A 6887-nucleotide genomic window follows, 5' to 3' on the forward strand; every position below is an offset into this window, starting at 1 on the left:
GTATTTGCAGCAAACATAAAACACTGACCACTGTAGCTTCACTGACTACCCATCGAAAACTATGCGCATCACCGTGTCAGCGGCAGCTGCTGCCTACGGTACTTTTCTACACACAGAGAGCCTCACTTCCCATGACAAACCCCGTCGGACTAACGTCACATACACACATTGCCCACATGGCTACCTGTCTTAAAGGGGAAGGGGTCGGATGGTAATAATCATGTAAAAGGAGAACGGTGAAAGTTTACTTTTCTATCAAGCAGCAAAAAAGGATTAGCGCCAACATCGCAACGTCCTGCGATGTGACTATTGCGCATGCGCACATCGCAATGTCAATGCTAAAACACAATATCGTTCAGCCCTTTCCAAGATGATTGTTTTTAAAGAAATGTAAACGACTTAGAATGTTTTTCTCCTAACCTAGAATGTATCTGTGGTGTAGGCAGACCTTACTACACAGCGCTGTGGAGATAGGTCTGGCAGCCAGACAAGCCTATATCTGACAGCGCTTCTCTTCATTGTTAAATCGGCGATTCTTCAATGACATGCACTGTAGTGTACTTGGATAATTTCAGTTTTACACTTGAACCAAAAAAGATCTTGTACAGGCTGCTGTAAACAAGACAGGACCTACTCTTAGCACAGATAGATGGCTGATTTGAGTTCAGCTAAAAAACACAATGAAAACATGCCTTAGAGCAGAGAGGGAGTAACTACTCCAGCTCCTCCTCTTCCATGTCAAAGCCCTCTCAGCTTTCCATCAAACATCTCTGCTTCGCTGTTGACGTCTCCTCTGCCCCCCCCTCCCTTTGCTGTAAAATCCTAGCCATTTCCCCACAACTCATCCCTCTCGCCCACCCAGGACCTGTCACACTGCTGTTTCCATGACAACACAAACGCAGAGACAGCAGGGTGAGATGCCCAGTGAGACAAGGCAAATAGATACCAGGGGAGCAGTGATTCATGTCAGGAATACACTGTGGCCCTTAAACATCATGTGATTAACAGATATGTTATCGGTTTAGTTGTAACAGAACAGATTACAACTAAAGCTGACCAGAAGCTACATAGTTTCTTGCATTTGTTTGTTGTCTTGTCACACAGCCAAAGTCTATGCTCAAGTTTGGTCTAAATCATTTGAGGTTACTTCCTAAATTAAAAAAATGTAAAGACAGGAAAAATGCTTAAAATTGCAGTGTTCTTCAACTGTTCTGGTCAAAGAAGTCATCTCTAAAAGCAAAGCAACCTTTGTATGTTCGCCTAAAATTCGGTCTTTCAGTGGAATTTACAGATTTAAGCAAGGGCGGTAATACTTTGCAAAATTCAGCCTAGATTCCTGCCAGGGCTGGATTTTGTCACTTGACACCATTTTTAAAAAAGGAGCCCAGGACACCACATTAAAGACTGTGAAGGATAGACGGGTATGGGGTTGTTCAGGAGCTGTATGTACTTAGCAGCAGAGGCAGGGATGTCATTTACCAAATGAGTCAACATGTTGTTAGCAAACAGAAGTGTGTGTGGAAACAAGAGGAGCAGAGTAGTTAACTAGCAAAACGTGATAGGTTTAAAAAAGGGATTCAGGTCTATGTCATAATTTAAACAAAAGGTGTTTCTTAGATTGGTTAGGTGTCATACTTACATACATACATATCACGTTTAGTATTAACACAATATCAAGACTTTTCCAACATGACCCATCTTAGAAAGAGATTTGAATTAATTCAATAAGTCAAGTCAATTGGTTATAAAAATAATATTCAAATTAAGATGCCAAATAATGAGTTTAGAACTACTGATTATTTCTGTTGTTGATAAATTTGAGGACACATTCCAATTGCTTGTTTTGGACAACCAACAGTCCAAGCCACAAATGTATTTATTTTAATTTTATTTGGCATTTTTGCTTCAAATGTGACATAAGCACAGCGTCAGAAATTAAGGGGGGCAAAGGGCAAAAATGTCATAAGAAATCTCAGAATGCCTGAAAAAAAAGTGATCAAGTGGCAAAACTGGCATCTGAGATTTAAAAAATAATGTGTGGTTAGTTTAGGCCAATTTCCTAAATTAAGCAATCATTTTATTTCTTTCAAATCATTTTGTTGTCATTTTGATCGTTAACATACACTCACAAAAACAGCACTGTTACATAAATGCAATAATAATAGCAATAGTTTAACCTAAAATAGGTTAAGTTGATAAGATAAGTTGAATGCCCTAGTAACAACGGGCCAGCATTACCTAGGGAAAAGATCTGATTTAGGTATTTACCCCAACATGCTAGTGTCATGTTTGTAGTTTATTTACTGCAATACACAAAATCAGCATTCAATTAAATTTTCTGACAAAATCCTATAGATTATCCCCAGATACAACATAACTGACACATAATGTTGTGTAGCTTGATGAGACACTTGATTTTGCACACAAAATTCAAAGTACCAATGGGTATTAACCTTAAGTATAATTCTCACTACAGCCTTCCCCCAAAAATGAAATGACATGAAATTTGAAAAAAGGGAGGTTTTTATACTATTTGTAACTTACGAACAACTTCTACTGTCACTATTTTCACAGGTTTTGTTTAGACTATCATTCGTGCTTAAAACCTAAATAAAATCTGTTTTTATTTGCGGAGATTGTCTCATACATACAAGAAACTAATTTAATTTTACTTTATAGTGGGGCTACAGTACAAAAAAGAAAACAAAATTATTAGTGGACTATCATATTAGGCGAACAGTGACAGACAACCCAGGAACTGGCACTGAAGCTACAGAACAAGGGTCAAATGATTACGGTATCACTCAGGTGACGCAAGCCTATCACAGGGCAAAAGTCATTGATTACAAGATGAGAGGCTCGTCTCCAAGTGCACAGAAAAATACTGCTTTGTTTTACAGAATTATGAACACACAGTGAACATGGGGTAGGCAACCAAAAAGAACTAAACAACAATATAAAATGATAGGTTTGTGTAAAGAAAATTACAGGGGGTGAGTGAAGCCCAGACTGAGAGAAAACAACTAGTAGCAAGCAAGAGATGGATGTAGAGAATGTTTCCAAACCATGTGACAAGCTGAGCATTATTGTCACACACCTGTTGCTATACCATAGCTTTAGTTATGTGTTCAGGCAGAGAATTACTTCTAGGTAACACCCATTACACTAACTATGCCATGTTTGTGTGAGAAAACCTCCAACCAGCTATTTTTGTATAAACATTCACATACTTGCATACACGCTCGCATGAATTCCTTAACTGTCATCCAAACACAGTCCTTCTATCCCACCGTTAAGTCGAAAAGAAACAGAACCAATTTTTCAGTGTACAATGCAAAAGCCCGGTTATATAATTCTTATCGCAAACAAGTGTGCGTCAACCTTAACTACAACAAAAGCAATACTATGTAGGAATGTGTGCTTCCATCTGTACAGGACTGCATTTGTCACAGGCATCATATGCATGCTCTGTGTCCTCACTGATCTAACACACTCTCAAAATCTAAATCTGGTCAGCTGTAGAAGAAATTGTACTTCTTGACTTGTCCTATCTTCTATGGACAAACTATTTGAGCCAATATCCACCAAAAACATACTTGTAGAGAGTGAGTTTTGTTTAACTGCAATTGGCAAAGTCAATAACTTCAGGCACAATGCCTCAGAGACAATATGCCCAGGCTGACAGGAGGAGTATGATTAATGTGGTTAACCGACAACACATGCATGCAGGTGAAAGGAATGCACAGAAATATTGATGTTTGATATTTAATGTGCTGTTAATGAAACATCTGAACCACATTCCAATATTGTTTGTTTAGCTCATTGAGAATTTATTTTGCATAGGACTACCTGTAATGTTGAAATCCATCACATCTCCACAGAAGCACTAAAGTTGCATTCAAACCGCAGGTGTACAACATGCAATGTTAAATCTCACATCAGTGATGTGAAACGAGTAATGTGCACCATCAGGTGGGCACAGTGAAGAAACAGAAACTGCTCAACTGGTTCCACAAGATGCGTTCCTCCAGCATTACTGAGGAATGTTGACAATCACTGAAATGGCACGAGCTGTCTGCCTGTATAGTCCTGAATCAGTCAAGCAGGGGAGCCCTTAAAATAAGTGCACTGCACTCTCAACACAGGCACAACAACACAAATACTGCATCTTTAGAGCATCTTGTGTATTGAATTACAGATCCTGCCTCTATTTACATCTCCACAATGAAGCCTACGTGAAGGCCTGTTAATTGTGTTACCAGCTGATGGTGTGAAACATAATTATAGGTTTATTACGTTTTTGGAAAGCAATATCACAACAAACTGTACGCACTGTTTTCTTCTTCCAATCTTGATCGTAGAGCGACAGTCTGGGTATATGGTGTGTAACGTTTGCGAAGCCCATGGATACCTTTCTGAACACTTTGTCAAATGTTTTCGAAGCTGTTGGTTTAAGAGGCAAAGTGCTCACATTATAGCTTGGCTGCTAACTAGCTAAGTAGTAGGAGCACCTCGACGATGCATTGTAACGCCAGTCAAACACAAGAGAAACAGTAGTTCAGCAAAAATTGAGAATGGTCCCTTTACCCTGAACAAATGTAGAAATTTCGTCAACTCACCTAACGTAGCAAGTAGTACCGAGGCATGAATAATACTGCAACAAACAAGGTTAACCGCCCGCTCAAACACATGGTGGAGAGAACTGTCCGGACTGACTCGTATATTCTGACAACGACGTTGAACTAGCCATACTAGCCTGCAGCTAAACAGTTAGCATGCTACCTACGTTCCTGCTGTAACGTTACTGACGAACTTCGTCCGGTCACACGCTCACTCAGCACAAAAAACAATGACATATGAAAGTATTGTGCACGTTACATTTTACTTTACATCCAAGGCATTTGTGGCTACCACAACTCAACATTTAAACATTTGACAAGCATTGCAATAACTCGCTTGCAAGCTCGCTGTCTGAGCCGTCTAATTGAGTTTGCTGCAGAAAACACTATTGACATAGGCAGCGGGTTTAGCCAAGAAGCTAACGCTTGCTAATAAGCTAACGCCGAAGCGAGAGCCTGTGCCAGACAGACACACAACCGAGATTGAAGACCTCGCATTGGATAATGGATTTCACAACGAAAACACAACGTCCCGTCTCAACAAGAAGCACCAGTACATGTGTCTACTTACGATGTAATACTTTCGGCAGTGTCCTCGTTGTTAAATTCCGTTTTTCAGGCGCCACTCTGACCTTCGCGGTAGTGAAACAACATTTCTGCTGGCTAACTGTGCCGCCATGTTACTCCTGCTGTGCAAACCAATGCTTGAGTGTTTATCTGGCTGGTAGCTGCTATCCTCCCCCACACCAAACCACATCACGGGGCTCCAGCAGAATCAACCTATGGTATCAACTCAGTACCGCCAAGGTTCGTAAGCAACCCCACGGCGATTTACTGGTTAGGATGACACGATAATACTTGATTTTTGAACAGCATACATTTGCTGACATTCTGACAACCACTGACAGATACTTCAAAAACACAACCGTGTCACGACTGTCAGTAGGTAACGGTAATGTAACGTTTAAAAGGGACTATGGAACTAAAAGGCCTGTAATATACATGTAACAATACATTGAATACTGCTTACTAACGTGTGTACGGTCATAAAGCTGCATGTCAACCTATACAATTATTTGTGTAAGCAATGCCGCAAATAAAAAGGCTGGTAAAAGGAAGATAACGTTGGTTGAAGTTTCCTATAAACACATCAACAAAAGTAAAATTTCAATCTAACCAAGTTCATTTTAAGAAGTTTTATCTGACAGTAACTACACAGTGATGAGGGAAAATGTGCAACAGCGGCTTGGATTTTTTCAACAAACAACACCATTTTGTTTGCCATTTTATGAAATTAACATAATGTATTAAAACACAAACGGCAAGCTAACATGACACGCTTTAGAAATGTTACAAATAAGCGTGTCCTACTTATTTAGCTACCTTGGTTAACTGTGTGGTCATGGATCAATGCAGGCAGGCGTTTTCTCTAATTTAAAAAACACGTGCAACACTGCCACCAAGTGGCGGATAGGTAAAATATCAACAGGGTGGTACATGTTTTCATGAAACCGAGTATAGACTGGACAGAACAGAAACTCCATGCAGACACATTCAACCACAAACCATTTGTGTAGGTTTTTCTCGCAGTTGCTCCGTCATATAATTACTACACATCCCCTCTGTTATCTCCTAGGCAAATGGTAAAAGGTGTAGGCTACAACAAATGCTAATTAGTCTGTGCACATAACATGCACTGCATGTCTGTTCGTCATGGAAGAGGGATCCAGTCTCTGTTGCTCCTCATTAGATTTCCTCCATTCTTTCCCCGGTAAAGGCTTATCCGAATCAAGGTACTGAGTATATGCTCTACAGATTGAAAACCCCCCTTGAGGCAAATGTGTGATACTGGGTTAAGTGAAAGCAAAATAATTCTGGTTCTTTTTCAATAAAACACTTTATTTCTTTGTAGGATAGATAAACCATAAGGACAAGTTGAGAAACCAACATACACTGCTGATATACAGCAAGAGGCAACCATGAATTACTCCTGTGTACCTAAAGTAGTTAATGGGTTTATTCTTTAGAATTAGCCGGTGTTACCTAGGAGATTCATTCTTACAATACAGTTGACTGCACTCCATAGCTTTGTAAATTCATTTTACGGCATGTAAGTGAAAGGCATACATCAACAGTCAACCGAGGTCATTTGGCACAATCTGTGGGTGGGGGGTGGTGGGGGGGGAACAGTCAAACAAAATGTTTTTTTTTTTTTAAATTCCCAGTCCATGCTTTAACAACAAATCATTCTTGTGGACATTTTTTTTT

General features: G+C 39.8%; 1 protein-coding gene across 7 annotated transcripts in view; it reads right to left on the bottom strand.

Moving 5' to 3' along the window:
• ncoa2 (nuclear receptor coactivator 2) overlaps window positions 1–5496 on the bottom strand; it is a 67162-nt gene extending 61666 nt beyond the window's left edge. For 2 of the 7 annotated variants that reach the window (XM_032503510.1, XM_032503508.1), the window contains exon 1: window positions 5191–5494. The gene's annotated coding sequence lies outside the window, so the exon portion shown is untranslated. Of the gene's footprint in view, window positions 1–4619; window positions 4866–5190 lie in introns of those variants that run through there. The other 5 variants (XM_032503511.1, XM_032503509.1, XM_032503506.1 and 2 more) reach the window with 5 other exon arrangements.
• Between the last annotated feature and the right edge of the window lie 1391 nt (window positions 5497–6887).

This window comes from Etheostoma spectabile, chromosome 22, assembly GCF_008692095.1.
Source record: "Etheostoma spectabile isolate EspeVRDwgs_2016 chromosome 22, UIUC_Espe_1.0, whole genome shotgun sequence".
In the NCBI taxonomy this organism is placed as follows: Eukaryota; Metazoa; Chordata; class Actinopteri; order Perciformes; family Percidae; genus Etheostoma; species Etheostoma spectabile.